This window comes from Accipiter gentilis, chromosome 10 (assembly GCF_929443795.1).
Source record: "Accipiter gentilis chromosome 10, bAccGen1.1, whole genome shotgun sequence".
Taxonomy (NCBI): domain Eukaryota; kingdom Metazoa; phylum Chordata; class Aves; order Accipitriformes; family Accipitridae; genus Astur; species Astur gentilis.
This window is the reverse complement of record NC_064889.1, coordinates 4,632,386-4,657,433: the sequence shown is the minus strand read 5'-3', so window position 1 is coordinate 4,657,433 and position 25,048 is coordinate 4,632,386. Positions and strand designations below refer to the sequence as shown.

The 25,048-nt window shown below is 41.1% G+C and overlaps 2 protein-coding genes across 8 annotated transcripts in view; one reads left to right on the top strand and one right to left on the bottom strand.

The window, feature by feature from the left end:
- PEAK1 (pseudopodium enriched atypical kinase 1) overlaps positions 1–6,511 on the bottom strand; it is a 127,148-nt gene extending 120,637 nt beyond the window's left edge. For all 4 annotated transcript variants that reach the window (XM_049811454.1, XM_049811456.1, XM_049811453.1 and 1 more), the window contains exon 1: positions 6,404–6,511. The gene's annotated coding sequence lies outside the window, so the exon portion shown is untranslated. The remainder of the gene's footprint in view (positions 1–6,403) is intronic.
- Positions 6,512–7,001: 490 nt separating this feature from the next.
- HMG20A (high mobility group 20A) overlaps positions 7,002–25,048 on the top strand; it is a 48,122-nt gene continuing 30,075 nt past the window's right edge. For 2 of the 4 annotated variants that reach the window (XM_049811480.1, XM_049811482.1), the window contains exons 1-2: positions 7,004–7,185; positions 9,410–9,528. The gene's annotated coding sequence lies outside the window, so the exon portion shown is untranslated. Of the gene's footprint in view, positions 7,186–9,409; positions 9,529–18,839; positions 18,859–25,048 lie in introns of those variants that run through there. The other 2 variants (XM_049811484.1, XM_049811483.1) reach the window with 2 other exon arrangements.

The following is a 25,048-nucleotide window of genomic DNA, read 5'->3' as shown; positions in this document are numbered from 1 at the left end:
CATGTGCCCCACATTCTCTACATCTTTACTATGAGCTATCTCCCTACTTCTAACCGAGAATTTCTACAGTTTACAGCACAAAACTAATTAAATAAACTATCTTCTCCAAAGATCATTCCAAACAGTAGGAGTCACACTCCTTAACCATGTAGCTACAGACTTAAAGTCAGACTGGAGGATATTGTGCAACCTGTTTTTAAGCAAAACTACCCAATCTAGATGAGGGAGGCAGAAAAAGACAATTAGTAAGGCTTAAAGCAAATGGAAAAACAATTACACAATATGACTTAGTCTTCCATGGAAAACTCCTATACTGGTATTTATTCTCTCTGAGCTTGTATGCATCTCCATTAAATTTCATTATTAAAGCACTATTGATGTAATTCTGAGCCTTTACAGAGAGAATCAGCGATTTTAATGGGGTTCCAAACAGGCTCAGGGGTTACTCAGCAGAAGACTATTAGGGGCTAATACAAAGCAGAAAGGCAAAACTTGTCTGAGGGAAAAAAGGTGCTAAAAGACCAAGGACACTTTCAACTCAAGAGCTAGAGGATTTTTAAGTGTCTCTATTACCTTCAGACATGCATGTTTCTGAATTTACTGGCTAATTTGGGGAGATTTTATATATTTTTTAAACTGGTCTTCGTTTCTCTTGCTGCATGAAAAAAACCTACAGAAAGGACACCAACAAGCACAACAGCAAAACAATGACACTCAGTAAGAGGCTATTTGCCAGCTAAGACAACAGCAAGAGCATCTGTGATATGTACAGAGTCTTGTAGTAAGAGGTAATACACATGAAGTCAATGCAGAAGGATGTCTGTATCTGTTCATGTTTATAGAATGATTTTAAATGTGTTCTAAATGTGTATGAAGGTTTTTCTGACAGTAAGAGCCCCAGAGCTGGAAGAGTGGATAGAAATATACACATCCAGAACTGATACCTTTTGTATTAAATACTGTCTTCCTCCTTTGGTGAGCTTTGTGGAGAGGCCTGTATAAATACAGGCATGCATCCAAGAAAGAACATTTTAGGATTGAGATCTGCACTTATTTAATGGTTTTACAAAGACAGGTAAGGTCAAACTGTGAATGTATCACTAAATAGTTTCCTATAGAACCTCTATCAAATAATGTAATAATCCAAATCTGCTTAAACACCAGTAAGGTTCCACTTGGCAAATTATGCGCTAGCAGCAATATTTTCTGAAAAAGCACTAACTTTAGGAAGTCAGTGATCTTACTTTTTAGCACCACACTGAACTGGTGTCTCAGACAAGATGTTACTAAAACAAGTATTGCTAGAAGCCTACAATGTTTAGCCTGGCATGATTTTTATCCATTTGTTTACTGTGATTTCAAAAAACTTTGCTAAGAATGTCTCCTGCAGTCAACAGTGACTGCATTAAGATGGTGGAGCATTTTTCAGTATTCATGTTTAAGTGCATGTAAGGTTTTTTAACTGAAATATTACTCAAGTAAAATGTGAGATAAAGCCTACAAATGGAAAGATATGAAAGTGTCTTTCCCAGGTAATATTTATGATTTTTTGCACTTTAAAAGGATAAAATAGTTTTTTTCCCCATGTGGAGCACTTCATTTTATGGGGAAATTAAACATCCCCTGCTCTAAAAGCTAGCAGCTAAGAAAATGACTCCTAAGCAAGAGAGCCATGAATTCTGAAGGCATTTTGAGGCATAGATAAATTAATGCTGTTAAATACTTTTTACACACCATGTTTACACATCTTTTAAACATAAATATAACTATTTGGTGATCAAAGTGCAGATGTGCAATCAACATCGTTGTGATCTTTGTTACCACTACTATAATTCATGCAAAAACATTTCAGTTAAGGCCAGGCCCGTACACAGCAGGTATGGGTAGCGAGCCTGCCAAGGGACCTACTATTTGGAGATTTTTCCAAGTACTCACACAAAAAGCAAGCTAGTCAGGGTGTCAATTTTCCCCAGAATCAAAGACTTAAAAAAAATATTTCACCAGTTACAGATTGATTACAAAATACTTCTCCAAGTGGTGCAGTTTAAAACCAATTTTGTACTCATCCTGCACAGCAATATGTGATTACAGGGAGGAGAGAAATGGTGAACTAAGCTCTAGAGGGGTTCTGAAATTGTATTGTTCTTGGTGTCATCTGAACAGACAAACCCAAAAACATTTGTGGTAAAGCTGTTTTGTAACTCTGAGTTAACTTGGTAACTTCTGTAATAGCTGATGAGGCCCCAGAAGAAAATCAATTTAAAGAAAGTGACCTCAGAGCTACACCCACTGCGTAGTTTTCCTCCATCCACATTTTCAACTGTCAGGCAATCTCAAAATCAACTCAGTCCACTTAAAGAGAAACGGGGAAAGAAATTGTTTAGTGACTCAGCCACTTATCTATGTTAGGAAAAAGGAAGACTGAAAATTTCTCACATGGTTGATAATTTCTGCTTATGATTTGGAAAACCCAAAAGGAAACACAGAGCCTACAATACTAAACCACAAACTATTGAAATTGCAGCTCAAAGATTGGACAAATAATTAGAATTGCTACCAAGTAAAAACAAGTCATTTATCCTTGTCACTAACACTGCAAAAATACTAAAGCTCTTACATTCTTCTCAGTGTATACTGTTCACTTGTTCCACTTGAGCATGCTTTAAACTAGTGAAAGTCAACTAGCAAGTCTTATTCCAGTTTGCAGTCTGCATTTTTCCACTCTAAATTTAAAACTGTATGGTAATGGAAATTCTACATTATTGTGCTGATACATATGAAACAATGAAAGTATTTCAGCCTTAGGCCAATGTAAATCCCAGTGCAATGCTTAGTCCTTAAACAGCGGTCATGTGTGGGAGCACAGAAGGGTGGGAGAACTGGTAATACCCATAAAAACTCCACAGACAAGGTCTCTGTACCAGCCTATCACAGGTAACACAATCACAGAAAGCGGCACCGTGCTCCATCAACCCTTTCTGGTATTAGCATGGAGAATCTGAAGCCTCTTTTCCTTGGCTGTGGACTGGGGCCATGCATCTCCTCCTCCAAAATCCACATTACTTTACATAGATGTAGAGTGGGTTTTACCTCACTGGTGATTTCTGGCTGCCACTAACAGCCAGTAAATGCTGCATATGGCTTGCAAATAACCTGACCTTGTTTCTGTGAACTTTGCGTCAACTAATAAACCAAAACACATTTTGCAGATTATGATTTTCATATTGTAAGTAGGTTAAAAACATCTGGAGTTATCACATATGAATAGCAGAAAGCTAAGAAAGTTTTCTTCTCAGTTTCCCCATGTCAGGTGTTTTCTTTACGATCTCTTTCCACATCACATGTACTCCACAATATTCACAGCGCTTTTCACAAGTGCAACACTATCTCCTCATTATACCCATGTCATTTGCATTTCGATATTCTGCCCATACCCGAATGTCAGCTATGACACACCGACTACACGGGAGGGAGCAGCTCGGCAGGATTCCTCGGGAGCTGCAGCAGCACAGGAAGTGGGAACAGTGTGGAAACTGGCAGGAGACAGACCTCATCTCTGGTCCGTACCTAGCAATCCCCAGTTCAGACCTTTGGGGCTCTCTTTTCAAGGGCTGGGGAAAAGAGGGTCTAAGTCATACGCAAGAAAAAAAAAAAAAAAAAAAAGAGAAAGGACTACTGAGTTACCACCATCTGAAATCCGATCTCGTCAGAAAGCAACTAGAACAAGTAAAGCAGTGACAAAGAGTAAAGCTGCAGATCCCTTCTGAGAAAAGGGGAAAGACAACACGGGCAACTAGCAGGGATGGGAGGGTCTAATTCTAAACTGGGATGAGGGGCAGCTCTAGGAAAAAGGGAAACCCAAGAGCAAAGACTAAACAGGAAAAAGGAAAAGGAAAGTAGAGACACAGGAGCGTAAACCCAGGAACAAGGTAGAGGAAAGAAAACATGTTACAACTTGTTAACTTAGTAAGCTTTTGACATACTTATTTTTCCTGGCACAATACAGAAGGCTAACAGCAGTTACCATTGTCTGTGACCCTAATCAATAACTTACAATAGTTATCTTAATATTTTACTATCCTGTTTAGGCAACAAAACATTTAGGAGCCATTTAGCCAAATAGCACCCCTCCCCGCCCTTATTTTTCTTTAAAGATGATTGATTCCAACCAATGCCTTTTATTTGGAAAGTAAATATATTTGCAAGCAGATTTTCTAAAGAGCTGAAAAGTCAGAAACACAAATTACTTCAGAAGTTGAAATGGTATTTTGCCTCTCTGCCCTGTCTTTCGCTGAAGCAACCGTAAGACTTACTGATACATAGGGAATGCTGTTGTTTCAGAGTAACTGTATACGTATTTACATGGTTAACGTATGTTCCAAAATAGAAGGAAGCGCAAGCATTGCATCCATGAGTGAAGCTCACCCTCTTACCAATTGCTCATTTCCACACACGTGCAGCCCGGTGAAAGTGCCCACTAGCAGAAAGGCTAGGCAGGAAAGCCTGCTGGCTCCTCCCTCTGCAGCTGGTACCTCCTGCCCAGGCTCGGGAATCACATCCCACCTGCCACTGGTCTTCAGGTGAGGAAGAGGCATTTGAGCCAAACAGAACAATCCCAGAAAGTAATTTAGGAAGTCTGCGAATTAAGTTACATACATGAAATATCCTAACAATAAGGTAAATCCATCATGAAATGAACACATAAGATTAATCATGGAAAGTTACTCATGGAAAAATTGGTAATTCACTTCTTGCATACTTCTACATTTTAGAGAACAAAATGAGGTTTTCCTGAAAACACACTGGAGCAGTAGCTCTGCCAGGAAGATGCTTCATCTGGATAAATCATCTTAGCTGCTTTACAGACAAAACCTTTTCAGCCAGTGTGAAACTAGATTAAGAGCTCTAACTAGTCAAAACGACCAAATAGAATATCCACAAGTATTTCCTGCTCTGCCACACCACTGGAATCAAACTGTCTAGATGAGGCTGTAAGTCAAACGAAAGTCACATTGAATTAAATGCATCTAATTTGTAACAAAGGTAGTTGTTCAGCTGGCAGTTTTATATAAGTTTAAGAAAACTTTCTAACTATAGAACCTAATTATTGGAATTCCATAAAGTCTTGGCTCCTAAACCAACTTCGTGTTCTCTCCTTCCTGCCCATCTATCTTGTGTATTATTTTTTCCCCAAATATCTGAGAATAAAGTGCTTTAGCAGACATTGGACAGCCTTTAAGCCATGCCAAGCAAGGGGAAAAACTTTGGAGCCCCATATGAAGTGATTAAGGAAGAATGAAAGCCAAGCTCTACAAAATAAAATGGCAAAGACCTAAAGTAAACAGAAATTATGTTCTCTGACAAGGGACCCCTATTAAATTCGAGGTCAGGGATCCACCAGGCAACGCTCCTCCTCCTCCTCGTGCTCACCTAAGAGCAGCCCGGCTACTCTGTGTTAGGTATCAGCCGCCTGATAAGTAACTAACCACTTCCACGTATTTACATGGTGTCACTTGCTGTCCCAATGCAAATCCCAGCCTTTCTAGTCCAGTCTCAACTTCACCCTCAATAAAAACAGGCAAACAGACCGACCTACCTAAAAGTCCCAAACAACCTTCAAGAGAAAAGGAAGCACCGAAAGCCTGAAAGGAGGATGGAATGTAGCTACAGACGTATACGCTAACACGGAAAGCCTTTTATGTCAGGAATTCGCAGTAATAACAGAGCGACGACAGAGCCCCGACAGGGAGAGAGCATCCACCTGGCACCTACGGCGGCTTTCTCGTCGTGAAATTCCTAGAAGGTGTCGGCTCCGAAGCCGCCCTGCGCTCCCCGGCAGGCTCAGGCACAATCTGTTTAGCGCAGGATCACGTCGCAAAACTTCCAGCCGAGGTGCAGGCAGAAGAAACCTCCCTTTGCCACCGCGGGGCCCGGGGGCTGGCGGCGGCGGCCCGGGGGCCCAACGCCGCGGCTGGGGGGCCAGGGCGCCGCGGGGGCCCCGGGGCGGCTGCCGGCGCCAGCCCGACCCCCCCCGCCACCCCCCCGCCCCTCACCACCCACCCGGACGCAACAGACACGACCGGCGCCGCCCGCCCGTCGGTGCCGCGGCAGGCCGGGGGCGGCAGAAGGCGGCCCGGCGGGACCCTCTCCGGAGGAGCGGGCTGCGCCCGGTCGCTCCCTTCGCACCCCCGCCGAGCCGCGCCGGGGGCCCCCCCTTCTCGGCCAAGGGCCGCCGGGGAAGGGGGGGACGGGGGACACGGACGGACGGACCTCGTTGAGGAAACCCGAGCCCGCCGCCGCGGGCAGGGCCGCCGCCCGCCGGCCTCCCCTCACAGCGAGAGGGACCGTCACCCCCACCCCCCACCCCCCTCACTCCCGCCCTGGACTCGGACCGGCCCCTCACCTGGCAGGGGCTCCCCAGCCCCGCGGCGCCTCCCGCGGGCAGGCGGCGAGGGGGAGAAGGAGGAGACGGCGGCGGCGGTACCGAGTAAGGTTTACGTCAGGGCCGGCTCCCGCAGCCGCCGGGCCCCTGAGAGGAACCGACTCCCGGGACGGGGCTGTGACCGCCGCGCCCGCGCGCAACAACTAACTCCGGGCGCCGCCGGCCGCGGCGCGGCCCGGCCCGGCCCCGCCCCGCCTACCCCCCCACCTCGCGCGCAGCAGAGGATGGGGAGCCCGCCCATTGGCTGGGGAGCAGCGAGGGCGGGGGGGGGGGGAGCGGCGGCGCCGCCGCCGCCACGGGTGGCGCGTGGCCCGCTGGCGCCCGGAGGAGCCGCCGCGAAGGTGGGCGGGGCTGGCACGGGAAGACTACAACTCTCAGCATGCCTCGCGCTCGGCGCTGCTTGTCTCTTCGCCGCGCGCAGAGAGGTAGTGTGCTTCCGCTCGCGGGGAGAGAAAGTAGTCCCGGTGTATTGTTTGAACTTCCCGCTCCGCGCTGGGCTGGGGAGGGGGTGGTGCGTGTTCCCGGTTCGGCTGGGGGGGTTCGTTCTCCTGGGATGGGGGTGGGTGTCCTCTGTGGGAGGTGAGAGGGCGGCGCTGAGCCGGTGGCGGAAAGATCCGAGCGGGACTGGGTGAGCGGTGAGGAGGCCGTACGCGTGAGGGAGGCGGCAGCGGCTGCGCGGGCTGAGGGGAGCCAGCTCCGTTCAGGCGACCCCTCGGCCCTGCGGGAGAGCCGCCCTCCGGCAGGTCAGTAAGGAGGGCCCTGGGCCCGTCTCCTCTTCCTCTCCTTGCCCGGGGAAGGGGGTCGGCGGGCGCCCGGCTCCCGCCGCGGTGGGCGGCGGGGAGCGGGCCCCCTCGCGGCGCTGCCGGCGGCCCGAGGCCGGCCTTTCCCCAGCGGCCAGGCCTGGCAGGCTTCGCTGCCGGCCTCCCGCCCCCCCGAGCTTGCAGGTGGGCTGCCTGTTTGTTGTGGCCCCCCCCGGCGAGGGGGGGCTGGGGGCGTCCGCCAGGGCTCGCGTTGGGTGAGGGGGAAGAGCTGGGTGGACGTCTAGCCACTTGGCTTTCTGTGTTCTTGCTTATAACTCTTATATTTTCCCTAAGTTCCCGCAAAGCGATGAGAGGTAATAATATTTGATGGCTCCTTAATTCTGTTTGTTTATTGTTTCATTATGTCCGCTTAACGTTCCCTTGTCAAGCAGGTCATTTATCATCATATGGTTTTCTGATACTTCTTTCCAGTAATAGGTTTTCATATTTAGTTGCCTGTTCCCGAGGAACTTAAGTTTCTTATCGCTGAGGTGGCAAAAAAAAGCCCCAACCCTAGAAGTGGAAACACTGGAGCCACGTGCCTTGTGAGGTGCCATTCATTCAAATCCTCTGAAATAACCAGCACTAGAGTGAAACTGGCTTGGTCCTCGCTTCCTGGAGCAAAGTGAAAGTGATTATTATTTGTCATGGTGTTGAACCTTTGAAGAGCGCTATGAATAGATGTGGAGCTGACTAAGCAAAGAACCCCCAAATCCCCTTGTGAGCAAGAAAGCTTGGTGTAACTTGGTGTTAACTCAGTGGCATCTAGGAAAATGAGGGAAGGCAGGGCAGATATAAATGCTCTTTTTTTACTCAGTAGAAAAAAGGAAAATCCTGTTCACAGGGAAAGGGAGCTTCTGTCTTCTAGAGAAGTGGCCTCCAATTTTTTTTTTAGCTGCACATGCCCCTCCTTAGCGTGCACCCCTGATATATGTATATTTATTGATTTATCAATTATATACAGGTACTACTGTACAGATGTACACATTGTAAAACAGAAGTTAGGATGATAAGATGTAGATAAAATAAACACTATCTTAAAATATTATTCATTAACGTTACAAAAAATGTTTTCGTCCCACACCTCAGTGGATTGTCTTGCATGTGTGACCCAGTTGAGAGACCACTGTTCAGAGCACTTACGTTTCAAGGTTTGGTTAGGACTACTGTCTTCTAAGCTAGTAGAAGCTGGGTGTTACATCAGTGGTAGTGCCACTGCAGGGGAAGCTTTTTCATTGGTTTACAGTTATTGCCTTTTTCAGCAGGTAAAGTCTTGTTAGATCTTTGAAAACAACATTCTTTTCTGTGGAAAGTAAGTTGTGTAGGTGGCCTAAGCTTGGCTAGGGCCATGTCGTGACAGAACTGGGCACAATACTTTGGGGGAACCATGCTCTAGCAAGTTTATGTTATTCTGAAGTGATCATTCTTAATTTCATAAGAATATAAGCATAACCAGCTGCTGAAAACAAAGAATACATTTTCATGACTTTTTTTTTTAATCCCAGCCATATGTGTAGGAACACAAATATCTGGTATTTGAAGATATCAGTAAAATGCTGTTTTATCTTTTTTGTTTTCTCGTACACCCACATTATATGCTTGTTAGAAGGGAAGAGATACTCAGCATTTCTAGAACCACACCAGTCACTGCCAAATAACTGTGACTTTGGAGTCCAGGAAGTTGAGGGAAAGTGATTAATTTTTTTTTTTTCCTTGGAAATCTGGCATGTCTCAAAATAGAAGTTGGGATTACTAATTCTAAGGAGATCTAGGCTTAGAAATGGTGGCTAAAGCAGAGTATTCAGATTAGTCTTAAAATTCTTAAGTTAGCTTTTGTACAGGATACTAGCAGTTTTCACAATAGAAAACCTGAAGACTGTGTGATCTGACCCCACTGTCTTGATTGCAAATTGAATATTTTTTTCCTTTGGTTGCTCATGGCATGGCACATAGAGGTTAATATGACAGGTGCACCTTTTATGGCTCAGAAAAGGGAGAAGAGAATCGTGGTTCTTACATTGATGTTTCTTTAGCACCTGAGAATAGGGTTCAACTCTTCTATGTGTACCTACTTGTTAAGAGGTGACTATAACAAATTCTAGTACTTTGCAATAAAGTGACCAAGAGGAGAGTGATTCTTACTGTTTTCCATCTTCTGTTCTTGCAGGACATCTTCCCTCAACAAGTCTAGGCTTTCTGTGTCTGAAGGCCAGGGACTGCGCAGAGAACTGAGAAGACGTGCTGATTTCCCTGGTGCTGGTAGACTTCTGAATGAAAGCAGTGACTGTGAGCTGTGTTTTTGCTTTGTACCTGCACAAAGTTATTCTTATTATCAGAGCACAGGAATTGAGAAAATCATAAACTGATGCGTTCAAGTTAACTTTGTAAGCTTTCTTTGTTAGTGTGTCTGTTCACAACGTGTTTAAATAAAGGGTTGCTTAGTATCAAGGTGTGCCCAATTAGCAAGGTATACCTTCTCACCTGCCAAAGCAAGCTCAGCCTTCCATAGTAAATGCTTCTCTTTGATTAAATAGGATTTGTTTTAGGGCCAGTTCTTGAATGAGATTTTTTTCAAGCTTCCCACTGACAGGGACAAAGGTTGCAGGCAAATTTGGAGCATGTTTCACTAAAACAAGTTGTTATAGGTTTCTGAATTCTTGCTGTATGTCCTGCCCTCTCTAGGCTGTGGTTGAAAAACTTAAGTACTCCCACTCACTGTTACCGAAGTGCCCACAGACCTGTGCTGATTTTCTTGAGTGTTGTGGCATGTGCTATGAGAGACTGTTAGATGTTAGAGCACAGGTGAAGAGGCTGCACTTGTAATAATGGGGATACTCTTCTGATAGTGATCTGTGAGAGAGAAAGGTAACTCAAGGGAACATGCATGTACTGTTTCGAGGACAGTAAGTGAATAAAGAAAGGTTTGTCTTTTTTCTTTTTGCTAGCTGTTCATGTACCCTCATAAAATGCCCTTTCTATCTATAATTTGATTGGCTTTGGAGAGTTCCCCAAATTAGCTTGCTTTCTGCATTCTTTTAAGCTTTTTTATTTTTTTACTTCCATGGTTTCTCTTAGAGAGGGGGAATATTTCTTGTGTTCATGGGAACGTCAGTTCTTGTTAAGACATGAAGAGTGGTGGATAAAACCACTTCAACACTAACTGTTCACTAGGTATGAATTTACTAAGAACAGTTTGTTTTCAGAAAACACTATTATTTTCCCCAGTGGATTTGTTCATGAAAGCAGCTAAGGGTAGTTGGTGTCTATGTGAAATATACAGTGCATGTAGTAACTAAAACTTTTATTAGTAATGTAGGTCAGTCTTCATTGGCAAGATCTGCAATGTTGGCCATGTTGTATTGCTGTCTGTTTACAGAATGGGCTTGTTCCTGCTCCAGTGGTGTAGGTGCTCTAGTGGTGTCAGTAGTGCAGCTGTTGGCTCAGATGGCAGCCATTAGTGTTTACTATGTCTAGTCTGATACTGGTCTTTGAGTTTTGAGAGCAAAACAGCTGGATCTGAGTTTACACATGCACTGCTAGTGTTACTCCCAGTGGGACTGGTGAGATGGTAAGCAATTTAAAACAGACTAGTCTTGTAATAATCTCTTCCATAATGAGATTGTTGGGATGTATCTGTTAGCTTTTTGTATGCAAGTTAATCTCACAGAGGGTTAATTCTTATTACAGGAATAACATGCATTGTTCATACCTATCTATGAGGGACAAGCCTGAGACTGACATTCTATTTCTGAAGGGTTACTTAATAACAGTTTGATAAGGACAGCTTTTGGTGAATTGCAGCTAGAGTTAGTTTTGAATGACTGTGTTTATCTGGGAGAAATCTTCATTTTGTGTTACAGGGGAACAAAACCAATTACGGTGGAATAACTGAATACTTCCATGTTCTAAGTTTACTAGGAAATCTTCCTTGTTCCTTGACTTTACTCTTGCAAATGCTGATGTGTTTTGAAGAAAACTTGTCTTTCAGAAATGACATTAAGAACATTACTGACTAGTTTTTTTTAAAATAGTAAATATGTTAAATGGAAGCTGTGCTAAGTTGTCTTCAGAGAGGCTTGTTAATGAGTTTGATCCTAGAAACAACTGATCCTGCTGTCCTTTGCAGGAGACTAGGGCAATAGCTGACTTTGGCTGACTGATTTCAGTCTTTTGGACCATACATCTTACACAGTGTACAATGAATAGCAAAATAAATGTTATACTTCACTGTTTCTGAAATTCTTATGACTTGGGTTGTTCATACTGTTCTTCAGGTAAAAGGGAATCTAAGACTTTGGAACGTGTCTCTTGGGCGTTATGGCTGGGATAAGTAGAGGTGAGCAGCTGACACCCTTAGCCCGTAGCTCAAAAAATTGCGATAGCATGAAAATAGGAAGGGTTATTTTTTTCAAAAGACTGAGTGGCATAAAGTTTTGTTTCTATGATAAAAATGCGTGAGGTACATAAGAGAATGAGGACAGTGAAAGTGTCAGTTATTAATTGAATTCAAGAGGCTTAAGACTGGTGGAATTTATTTCTGAATGCTTTATCCTTTTTTTTTGTCCTGCTAACTAGTGCAGAACACCGAGGATTTCTTGGCAGTTTAGTGAATTACCAGGGGAATGTCTACTTCTGTTTTATTGTTGTGTTCAAATATGAAAAGATAAATTCATAGCTTTAATTATACAGCAGTGTCTGAGGGATTGTTGCAGCCAAAAGAAACTCTCAACAAAGTGTTCTTAATTGCCCTTCAAAATATTTGTCATCTGTAGCACTTGCTAGGACTTTACGTGGTGGTATGTATGATTTGCGATTTTTGCTTGGGGGTGTAATTCTGAAGGAGCTTGAGCCAGTGAATCTTTGCTGCTTTTGCCCTCTGATGCTAGCATTCATGCATGTTTTTTGGCAAACTGTTTCGAAAAGCATATGAGATGAAAACTTTTTTATCTAGCTGGTAAATTAGTTCAAGGACTTGGACAAGTTGAAAACCAAACAGTTTGCATGAACACTAGTGTATGTGTGGGGGAGGTGAGTGTGGCTGGTTGTGAAGAAGACAGTAATAAGATGGGGAAGTGGTAAGGCCCATCTTTTAACTGTAACATAAAACTGTACAATGTATGAAATCAAGGGGGTCCTCAACCTCAGCTGCTCTGGATCCATACTGATATAATAAACAGTTGCTGAAAAGCCAGTTCTCTTCCTCCTGCTTATGTGATTATTCAGCAAGTTCAGGGAATGTTACTGTCAGTAAGGGGAATTGCTTTGCTTCTACTTTAGCCCCCTGAACCAGCTTGCTGCATTTGTGTGCACCACTTCTGGCTCAAGAGAAACAGACAAGGGGGTTGTGGGAGGAATCCCTTTAGGTGCCACTAGCTGTGATGTTAAATTAGACTGCACTGGGTAACTAGCTACTCAGATGGTACAACTGTTACCTGGTTTGTCCCTTGGATGTGGTAGATGTCCCAGCGACTGCAGAGAATGAGAAATATTTGGGGATTTTTTTAAATAGCAAGCTTAATGCATGACCAAGGAATGTTTTTTATTATGGCGGGACCTAAATATGTACATAAGCCTGCAGTACGGTTGCTTGCTCTAGCTGGATGGGTTCTCAGTCTTAACCAAATGGTGGTTAAAGCAGGTCTGACTTAGCTGTGTCTGTTCTGTAATTCCTTTTATTTCAGGTAAGTGGTATGGCATGAATTTATGTTTCTTGTGAATTTTTGTGTGTGTAACTCAAGAAAGAAGCAAATTGTTTCTCTTGGAATTCCCTTGGCTGCTGTTTCAAAGCCTTGGACATAGGATGGTGTGTTGTTTTCTTACTTTGGAGTACTCTTTGCTGAAAACTAGTAATTGACAAAGCATCAGTAATGCAAATGAACTTTTTTTTTTAAGAATGGACTATCTTTGTCATTTGCGTAAGAATAGGCTAAGTAATGATCTCAGATTTGTGACTCTGGGGCGATAATTATATGTTGATCAAAGGTTGAATTTCTGATGTAATGGAGTTAGTGTCCCACACTAGGGTTCAAAATGTGCTGTGCCTGACAATATATGGAAAGTGTCAGTCTCCATAGTTGGAAAAGCAGTGGAGAGCTGTGGCAGAACGAGTTCTGGTAATAGTATGAGACTATACAACAGAGAAAACAGATCAACACCAAACAAAGTGCTGAAAACAGTAAGCTGTGAATCTTCATTCACACTTTTAAATCTGGAGTTAGCATCACACTTCTGCCAAGTAGACTTGGGGGGTGGTGGGGAATGTTTCTGGTACAGGATAAACAGCACAGAAAGGTAAGGGAATAAAGCTTGGTGTACGTTTTAGTTTTAAGTTTTTTGTTTTGTTTTTTTACTGGTATTCTAAACCTTTTCCCTTGGTGCAGTGCTTCTCTCATGTCCCACTTCCTCACAGCTTACTTTAAGAATAAGCATAATGTTCCTTGTTTGCATTTTCACTTATCCAGCACGTTGACAAAGAAATCTTCTGATACCCAAAAGGTAAAAAATTTGAGACTTATTGAAGAAAGATATTCCATTTAAAGCTACCATATCTTCAAATACACAAGCATCTTGTTGGAATATCTCATTAATCACAAATTCTATAAGATTTCTAGAGTGGATGAGCAAATTTTCGGAGTTTCCAAAAGTTCTGCACTATATAGGCATATTAGAATGCTCTTATTTCTCCTTCAGGGTGTATTTCTTAATGAGCAGGTTTTACGTTAGTTCTTGCTGCTTGGATCTGAATGTTTGTAGTTGTCTCAGCAAAGGAGGGCTTTAAAACAGGAGCTGGAGGTTTGTGATTCAAAGTAGAGTACCAAGGCAGTGACAAACTGGGAGAAATTTGGAAAACTTAGTGGAGGCAAAGTAGCATTAGAAGATTCATTGTTTCTGTTGGAGTTTAAACTTTGCCAATGCAAAATTGAATAGTAACCACAGGAAAAAGATGTTCTTGGTTTGTGCCTGCTTAGCAGTGTAATTATGTAAAAACCATGGCATAGCAGTCTTTTTCAGTCCTGACCCTTAGCCAGTTACTATCGCAGGTAACTGTACTAAAATCTTTTGGAGCAGATTTCTGGCTCGGGGTGCATTTACTGCAGTATGCTTTAGCTGGTATTGCACATGATGCATACTACTGATGAAATGAAATTGAGATAACCAGTATTTGACTAAATCCTCACTGTTTTGATATGTGGGAAGCATGACAGAATAGACTTCAACTACTCTTCTGCTCAGTTTAATTAAGATATTTGCTGCAATTCATGTAAGATATGAGGATCCAGTGTAATAAGTATCCCTTGTTAGAATAAATTAATCAGAATTTGTGGAATTCAAGTTCTCTGTCCAGACTTATGGGAAAGAATCTCAGCTTTCATCAGGAGAACAAATGTTTATTTAGCTTTAGATTGGAAAGAAAAAAAAACCCTGAAAATGTCAAGTCAGTTTATGAGATAATCCTGATTTTTTTCTGGTAATCATAGTTACTCCCATTTATGACTATTTTGGGGCCCTCAGTTACTGGAGTAGTTTCAAATGTTCTTCATCTCTGACACCACTAGAATTTTTAGTGAGATAGCTGAATCTCAGGCTATAGGGTTATAGAAATGTAAGTCGCTAACTCTTGGCTGTGCTACTTGCATCCCTTTTTCTTCTGCCAGCTGCAATGCTTGTTGGATCCTTTCCTGGCCATTTCACCCTTTCATATGGCATAAACTAATCTGATAAATGAACTAAAAGCTATTCTGTTTCTTTAGCGTGATGAAACACATGACTTGTGCAGTGAACAGAGGTGGCAGGCTGAAGATGATGCTATACATAGTTAGTAGTTAAATAGACTTAGGCTGCCATAAAACTATAGCCTTAGGCAGTGGAGAGCTATTGTCTGCAACTTCTAGCACTTGGCTTATCTTCATGCAGGCAGATGACCTTTCTGAATGCTTCTCTTGAAGTCATGTGAAAACTACAAACAACTACTAGCAGAATGAGTCCAAAAAGTTATCTTCAGTGATTGGGGGTGGCTCTCATAGCTTGATATGACCGCTTATCATGTGTGGAAGTGGGAGGTTCCATATGCATTCTGTTTTTAATAAGCTCTGGTATTTATTTGAGCCCTCTGAGTCCTTTCAACTATGTATCTGAGCTGATGGAAGATACCTAGCTTCCCATCTTCCCTGCTGTTGTCCCAAAGGGAAGAGTTAGAGAGTTAGAGCAGCTCTCTGAGAAGTCCAGTAAGCTGTGGAGATGGCCATAACCAGTGAGAAAGAAGGGAGCAAAACCTTCCCATCTCTCTGGCAAAAAGCTATTACTCTGTAACCTATCCTTAAATCTACCCGATATGAAAATATGCAGAGCTTGAGAAAGAGGCCTGAAAATTGTACTCATCTAATGCTCAGCTTACTCCACCGGTATTTTGCCAGTTTCCCATTCTGCTTCATCAGTTGATGTTAGCATATCAATCGTGTGACATTATCAGGATTCTGTAAACTGTTCACTAACACCAAACACTTAATTGAAATGTGGAAGCACAAATAATTTATTTTTTTTTTTAACTCTGAGTATAGGAAAAAAGGCAGAAGAAAGCTTCTCAATCATATTAGTTTGATCCCTGGCTTTTTAAATGTCAATTTAAAGTCACAAACAGTGCCTGATTCATCCTGCTTTCTGAAATTTGAGGTCTTTGAACAAAATGGCATCATTTAAAGCTTCGTGGTTACTTGGGGAGAGGTAATGCGTCAACTGCTTTTTCTATAGTTGTGGTTTACTAACCTGGTTTAGCTTTTTGTTTTTAAAGACTGTACCAAAGCAAACCAGACTTTATATTTAGTCACATTTAAACTAGTATACCTCAGGACAGGTATAGGCTGGAGAAGGCCTCCTTGGAAGCAGTTACTTGAGGAAGTGTTGGAGGTGACTGGGTAATCCAGCTGTGAACATTAGCATTTAGTGAAGCTCTGACCAGCTGAGCCTTAGGTATAAGAACAGAGGAGTCTTAACAGGCAAGGTAGTAGTACATGTCTTCTGCAGCTGGCACTGCTACAGCTAATTTTGGAATTCAGAAAGGGTTGCCAGCACACTGGAAAAAGATCAGAGTCTGAACATGAGTTAAAGGCATATTTTCAGTCTCAAAAATGAATGCAGGGGCTGCATTTGTTTAACGTCTTGAAAGGATACATTTATCAAGTAACAACTTAATCAGAATTTATTGACATAGGTTCTTAGCTTATAGGGTCTAGCCTGCGAAAGCATAACAAAAATCCAAGTGACTGCTACAATAGGAAGTTGTACAAATTTACTGTGTATGTAACTACAGTGTGGGACAGCTGATCCAGTGATGCTTCTCTTACTGTCAGTCTTTAAAACAAGGCTGGGTAACCATTATGTAGATTTGAATTCTTATTTCTGTTTCTTTAACAGAGAGTAGGTGGCTATGCTAAATGGGTCAGGCTGGGTGATCATCCCCTCTGCCCTGTATATGTGGGTATACCGCAGCTTTACAGATGGGAAATAAGCTTTTTTAGTTCTAGCTCAGGAAACTTCCTTGAAAGTACAAAAATCTTGCAAGCATTTGTATTAGACTAACCAAAGTGGTCTTTGTCTTGACTTAAGATGTGATTGTTCATCTGTTTACATTTGGATATAAAAAGCTGTAGAATTGGTAACTGCATGTTAAATTTAAACTGTAAGAGTTTATGTGAGTTGTTTTGAATGAGTAGTGATATGAAAATCATTCTACTATCAAAAATACTTTCCCTACTTGAGAAACCTTTTCTGATAATATTGTCTTAACCTTATAAAAACTTAATATTCATTACAAGTATGAAAAAATGTGAACTCTGTTATAGATGGCTTACTTGCATTTTCTCTGTAGGAAAATTCTTTAAATGTTTGGGGTGGTTTTTAGGTAAGTTACTTGCACAATTTTATTGCCAATTGTGAAAACATACATTCTGTCCCAATGCCATTTCAACAAAGTATTTCTCAAGGGAACTGCAGAAAAGACATTTAATCAGAAGGGTTTGCAAAGCGTGCAGAAAATAATGGATTACAAGAAACTTTCCAGCATGCTCCTAAAGTTTATGTTCTTGCATTTCTGTTATGTGGAAGAGTATTGTAAGTATTGATATGCAAATAAGCACACGCAAAGGGTTTAAATTTTTATAGTGAGGAAGAGTGGGAAGACAGGAGATTTCAAATGCATAGTAAAGGCTAGAAACTTAAAAAAAAACAAACCCAACCTAATTTTAGCTTTTATCTCAGTGTCTTTATATTATAGACTTCTGGCAATTATGTTTAGAAAAATGTTTTTTCTTTATTGATGCACAATTCTTTATTCTCAAGTCTGAGGTCAGTAATGTTTGTCAGATAAGTGTCTATAATGGCTTTTTATGGAGACATTTAAATAAAGCTATATAAATGTAGGAGCTTTACTGGTCTATAGCTCTGTTGCATGGTTGGGATTTTTCCTTGCAGCTTGTGTGAATGTGGATCCAATGTTGAATGATGTGGAATGATGACCAATAGAAGACTCTGGGCAAGTGATGAGGGAGGATTGTGATAATGCCGCCTTGCAGTAATACGTTAAGTGAAAGTTATCATGAAAAAGGTACACTAGTCTGTCATATACAGATAAATTTTACTGACATGAGTTGTCAGTTTACAATAGGAAATATATTTGTCATACCTCCATTTTTGAGACCTCTAGTTCTAGTTCTGAACTAGTCTGTAGTTCTGAACTTGCTTGGTCGCATCTCACTACTGTGGATGTATTTGTGTATACCATTGTAATTAAAAATACAGAAATTTGGGCAATTGGAGGTTTTTGCAGATCAGAGAAACAATTTTTCTGGTATTTGCTGTGACTTTCTATTGCTAAATACCTTAGTGTTTAAAAGAAATGAAATGCAAGGTAATCACCCCAAAGAAGCTGGACACTACATCAGGAAAAGGTGACAAGGAATTAGAATGGCAATATATTTGAAGGAATAGAGAAGAAATGACAAATCAGTGAAATAGTTGACAAATCAGTTGATGTTTGGATGTTGAACATATAGGAGGGGTTGCAAGTGTATAGTGTTAAATAGTGCAATGACAAATCATGATTTGCAACTGGCTTGTTAAAACCCATGAGGAGATGGTGCCATGTGGGAAGAAGGTGATGGAGTTGAAAGAAATGGTGTCAATGAGAGGATGTGGAGAGGTTGATAAGATATAATTTTTAAAGCCGTAATGAGAAATTAAGGCATCAGGTGCCAGTTCTCATTGTAAAAATGAATTTGTCTCTGTAAGTGATGTTGCCTCTACAATCACTAGCTGAAGCTTATGGGCCTCTAGCCTTCATTTTAGAATTAAATGACCACTCTGAGGTTACAGTATCATCAAGCAGCTGATCCTTGAAGGAATCAAGACACCTGAATATTCCCTAGGTTCTTTCTTCCAGTGAGTTCTCTGGTGATTTTTTTTTCACTTGTCTCTGCCTCTGATTTTTTTTTTTTTTACCTTTCTCTTATGCAGATAGACCTACCTTCAAACATAATAGCTCCCAGCCTCACTCTTGGTGGCAATCACTCTGAAGTCTGAACTGCTATACTTGTAGTAAGGAGGAAATACTTGGTTATTCAGGTAGGGCTTGCACATCGCTGTGAAGATGGATGCATGCTACTAGTGGCATGAGTGTTTGTGAACCTTAATCAAGATTTGGCACAGAATGTCTCTTCAATTTTTGACATAGTGGAGTCTCCATTTCTTTTCAGATTTAAACCCCTGTTGTCATGCAAATAATAGTATATCCTCTGTGAGGCTAGAAATGGGAACTTAACCTTTTGCTTATATGCAATGAAGAGCTTGATGTTACGGTATCTTGGTCCCTCAGTTGTCTGTCCCTATAATCTTGTGAAAATGTATGCAGTTCATTATGCTGTGTCCTCCACTTCAAGGACAGAATGTATTGAACAAGTGGACTAATTACTGGACTGGCAAGCACAGCAGCCCACAGCTAAGCTTTTCGTTTGAAGAAAAGAAAAAAAGCTACTTAAAACTGCTACTGAATTAAACCTGCTTGAAATCACTGGAAGATGGGTTCTGTGTAGCGAGCCTGACACATAACTCTTCTCTGAAATGACAGTTTGCCATTGTTTTTTACAATTTGTTGAAATGGTTTGAATTGGGATAAATCCTGCTTGTTGTACTCGGAGTTGAGAGTAAATCTGAGCTTAATACAAAGGGTGAGGGAGTCTTTGTATAGGGGCAGTATAATATTGGATGCCCAGCTCTAGCTTCAGTAATTGGAGAGAAGATCCTGGTTTCCTTGCTAAGGTTTCTCTCGATAGATTTTTCTAGTTAATAGATGAATAAAGTGAAAGCTTTCCATCTCTGTTCTGGAGGTAGAGAAAATTGTCTTTTTATTCTTGTGTCCCTCAAGCTTTGTCAGGACTGGGAGAGGTGTTGTCTGATACTCTTCTATTCCTGTGGCCATTTTAAGGAATGTTTTCAACTGCTTTTATGTCCTGTCTTCTATTCATCACTGTCTGTCCTGAGGATAAAAAGTGCTAATTTCTTCAGCTCTTGGTAGCCTTCCTAAAAACAACAACAACAAAAAAAGGGAGTGAGGGTGTTTGCTGGTTTACTTCTGTGTTGACCAGAAGCTTTGAGCCAGATGGTCTACCATGGTAGTGTCTGCCATAAAGATGACCATCATTTTGGTTTTGAGTAGGTGTTGGGACCAGATGACCTCCAGCAGTCCCTTCTAGTCTAAAGTAGTCGTTTGAGTCATTACATCTGAATGATATGAGAGATGTATTTCTTGATTTGTGGAAGTGGGATTAATTCAGTGTAGCAGAAAATGTGGACTTTTCTCACATTGTTTCCTTTTTCTTCCTCCACAACTGGGCAGGAAGGAACAGCCAGCAAAGAAAATGTGGTGACTAGACACGTCTTGCTCATTAATGCTTTGCTGGGTGGGTCATAGTCAGCAAAACTAGTTGGAATCTTGCAGGGTTTTTTGTATGGTTATAAGGTACTTATGTATAAAATGCATGATTATCAGGTGATGTTAGGAAATGTTACTCAGCATATGCATTTTAAATAGGAATGCAAACAAGTTTGTGGTGATTAAGACATGGATACTTGAGTAGAGGAAAATTTCAGTGTGAAATGGATGAATGTTTCTGCTTCTTGTTAATTGAACTGTTAGCTGTAAATGAAATACACTTCAGTTGTCCAAAAAAATACAGTTTTTACAAGCTGGAATTTCAAACAGTCTTTCCTAATCAGCTTGATTAGTTGGTATAGTTTCAGATAATAGGCTTCTCCTTTTATTTGTCTTTTACTTGCTAAACTCCAAGACCTAGGCATAATATGCTGCGCATGGGAGATATTAAGTAGTGTCCAGTGCAGCAGTCCTCTATGGTCTCTCAGGACTTTTTACACATTGCAACCTGCTCTTAGAAGTTTACTCATTGCTGTTACTTATCAGGTAGCAATAGGAGAGATGACTAGCCTGTTTTGAGAACTATGTACTCATTGCTGAAGAATCAGTGTGTGCTACTTATGGCAGCCAGGTAAGGGTTACTTAAAGATTTATTTACTTAAGGGTTTCTTCTGGAGTGGATATTTTGTCATGAAAAACAAGGCTCAGTTGAGATGTGAACTGAACCTGCTGGATTCTTTTAAGTGAGTTTACCATGGAGCTTTGGAATGCCATGGGCATATTTTGTCTACAGTTATACATAGATGACCCTTTCCAGAGGTCAGGAAACAGTTCCAGGGTGGGAATTAGCTGTTTTAGGAGACTGTTAAAGACCAGGAAAGCCAAGCTTCCATTACCGTAATAAATGTTTTAACTCAGGAAGTCCGTAAGCTCAAATGCGATTGTTAAAGTTTTCATAAAAGCTGAATACTTTCTGCTTTTAAAAAATGTAATGTTTAAAAAGCAATGTCATGCTTTTTTGCCTTTGTTCTGGGGGATGTGGGGAGGAGCAAAATACACATGAGTGCTTTTTCAGAGGAGCCTTTTTTAAATGAAAAGGGAGTGCTGGTGACTGAAGAGAGTTGTCTAACTGAAAAGCCCCTGAGCTAACTTTTAGGATTAAATGTGGTAATGGATCCTCAGGTAATCTGTTTACTCACTTCTAAGAGGCTTCAAAAGGAAACCAAGGGAAGTAAGTTTCCTGAATTTGCAGCACTGTGCTTGCACTCCTGTTGTAAAATGTTTAGGCTCCACAAATCAAAAAAGACAGAGGGTTGCCTAAACTCTTGTGTTCTACCAGTTTGCTTTGTCTGTTTCTGATTAAGGCAATGAACTTCAGATTATGAGGTTATACTGAGGTGAAATCTATGTTGTAGCCCTTCTGAAAATACAAATGTTTTTCTGTTTTCCCACTATTTAATGCTGTGTAAACCAGAGTGTTACTGACCTTTTGTCAAGGATCATGCAGACTTTAGTTATTTCTTTGCAGTAAGCATTGCATAATGTGCATTTGAGTCAGATTCTCACGATGACTCCTAGATGTCTGAAACCACCCAATGACCAACAGTTAGTTGAGATGTCCAAAGTAAGAGTTAAGATTGGTAGTATTTTAAAGACTGTTTCTGAAGTTTGGTTGCATTCTTAGCTCTTAGAGATTTCCTATATGGCCTTCTTTAAACCAGCTATGTGTCTTTACCCATATATAGGGGTGTTGCGATAATATTTATTCTTCAGCTCAGAAGAACCATATTTACTTAACAAATATATAGAGAAATGAAATCATCAAAAGGAAATGTAAAAGCAGTATAAATCTTTGCTGTTTGCTAAATATGGTAAATACTCAAACCTGAATGCCAAATATCTTTCAGAGCATTTATAACGGAACATGAATTGGGAATCCTTTCAAACATAAATGGTTGAGACTTTGTGTGTTCCGTGTGAGACCTCCATCTTTGTTCAGTCTTCAGCCTATTTGAAAAGATTTACATTCTCTTTCAGGACTAAATTTATTGTCTACATAGATCAACTCTATTTTGCAGAGCTTGTGCACGTTTCCCGTCTGCAGTTCCTTGTTTCCAGCATTCGAGGAGCAGCTGTGGAAGAGGAAGTTGGAAGAACAGATTATTATAGGTCTTAGCCACACTTTTCCAGGTTCTTGTTTGCTGTTTGGCTCCAGACTCTAGGTGGTGATGCTCTGTTCTCGGTCACTATTTTTCCCTGGTTTCTTTTGACTTCTTGCCTATGGTATGGCAGGATAGGCACAAAGAAGAGATTGCAGAATCCGTAAAAAAGACGGCAGGAAGAAGTTAGCCACTGTCCTCACAGCAATTTGTTTGGGCTACTGGAAGTGGCTTAGGGAACAGATGAAATATTGCAAATGTTTACCTGTTGTTTTGAGCACTCAGCCTAGGATATTTAGGCATTCTGCTGGCATGGCTGCTTTCTTTTCAATCCTACTTGCTGCAAAATTTAAGTATTTTGATTATGTATGCCACAGGTGTTCCAGAAATGTGCTCTCTGCCTGCCTCTTTTCATACCTCACATGCAAGTCTGGATGACTGATTTATTGCTTAAAACTGGGGAGCAGTCAGACTATTCCATATTCCAGTAGGCTTATGCTGTTGTTGTTTTCCCTTTTTTTCCATTCAGCATGCTAAATACCATAATTTCTTGTTGCCTTTGGAGGATGAAGATCAGGATAAGTAAAGCTTTATTCTAACTTGTCTACGTTCTGCTGTTGATATAAGTTAATTTTATGGAGCCGTGGAAGTATCTGGGTTCTTGTATGATTTTAAAATTTCTGTGTGCTTTCCCTTCTGCTGGTGACAGGGGAAGCCTGGTATGTGCCTAGTAAGAGCACATAGTTTCAGTCTTCTCAAATTTCCCTAAAATTTTTAATTCATGTTCTGGGTGTAGTCTTTCCCTGTAGTATTTATCTTTATACATTTCATCTTTGGCATCAGACAACTTTAAAATCTTGTTAGCACTGGTTGAAGGAGCTGTCTGCTGCTCTAGGAGAGAGGATGTTTTGTCAGATTTGTGCTGTCATTTCTATTTCTGTTTCTTCTCTTTTCATGAATCCAGACAAGGTTTTGTAAGCAGCGTCTGCTGATATCTTGATACTTGCTTGAACCTCATATCTGTTCTTTTGTGCTTGTTTTCCTTATTCAATTTCCCATCAGTCTGTTTCTGAGGTCCATACAATTTTTATCCTATGATGCCAATGATATGATGTATGCAAAACAATCAAAGACTGTTAGAAGAGCCTTGGCTGAAGAGGGATTCTGGTGCACTTCATGCAATATATATCCAAACTTTCATTTCTGATACATATTAATCTATGACCAGAAAGCTTTAAGAAGAGAAACAAACAGTCCAATCCAGATCTTCACTATTCTTGGTATGAGAAAGAATTTGGTAGTATCAGTTCTGTCAATCTTTTAAAGGGAAAGAAAGAGCAGATCAGAGTGCACACTTATATACCTGTTATTTTTGCACAACTAAGGCTATCTAAAAATTGTGATTTCTTCTAAATGACAGGCTTTTGATTGCTCAACCTCAGTGGTTTTATGTTGGAATAATGCAAGGCAACAGCAAGAAAATGAGAGCAAAAAATGCATGGAAGCTGGCATGTCGTATTTTTTCTAAAGATGGGTCATTTCTGAAAACAGGCAGAATTAGTTGCCTGTTTTGTGTGAGAATCACTGACTCTTCCCACACTTCATTTCCTCTAACCTTTGTCCCTGTAGCCATATCAGTGCGTTTAAAATATCCAGTTCCATGCTGTCTTTGTGGCTCTTGAGGTCAGAGTAGATGCTTTTGTATTGGGTCATGAAGCCTGTGGTGAGTCATTCTTTTTAAGTATATACTCAAACCCTTTTTCAGTATATTCTCACATCCAAAGTATTCAACCCCATATTCTGTAAAATGGTCAGTAATGACTTGTTTGGTGGGTATGTGCATGAGAAATTCCAATCTGTATTCCTCTGTGGCAGCAGCTAGAATTTCTTCTCCCAGACTTTAAATGAGCTAGGAGTATATGCTCACTATCCCTTACAACTTTTGTGATGAGTAAGGCTTTGAGAGAGAGCAGAAGTGCTAAAATTGCTTTAAAACAATGTCATAATCTCAGCAGGTGTGTCCACTCTTCGATTATTTTATTTTCAAATAAGTAACTTTTCATTCCACTGGCCAGTCACAATCAGGATTCCCTGACATTCATAGTTATCATTAGTTCAGAATACTTGCCTGGTATTTTAAATCAAAGTAGTCCTCAAGTATTAATTAATAGTGTTTCTTGTTTCACTTGTGTGATGCTGGTAAATGTTAGAGCTGTGCAAACACCATAAAAAAACTTCAGTCTGTTAATTTACATTTTTTAATAATCTGCTTTGCTCATGGTGCTTTTCTGTTTACATTCCACAAACAGTGAAATGATTGAGTCTTACTGACATAAATGATCAGAGGAACTAAACTTTAATTTTGAAGGAAAGTAACTGTTTGCTTACTCATGGGGAAGCTAACAGCATCTGGTAAAGTCTTGGATGATCACTGTGGTTTCAGAGAAGTGTCTGTGCTCCAGGCATGGTTTGTGTCTGTTACATAGTTGGTGGTTGTGGGTTTTTTGTGGATTATTCCTTTTGCTTTGTTAATGTAAAAGTAGCTATTGGAAAACTTTGTCCTGTGAAATACGAGGTCCTCAGATCCTAGAGAAATTTTTAAATGATGGACTAGGTGAAGAGATAGACTAAATTGCCTATAGTAACTGGAAATTCAGAGGAGATTTTTATGGACAAATTACAACAGCCAGTGCCATTCCTGGTAGTCAGATACTGAACTTACCTT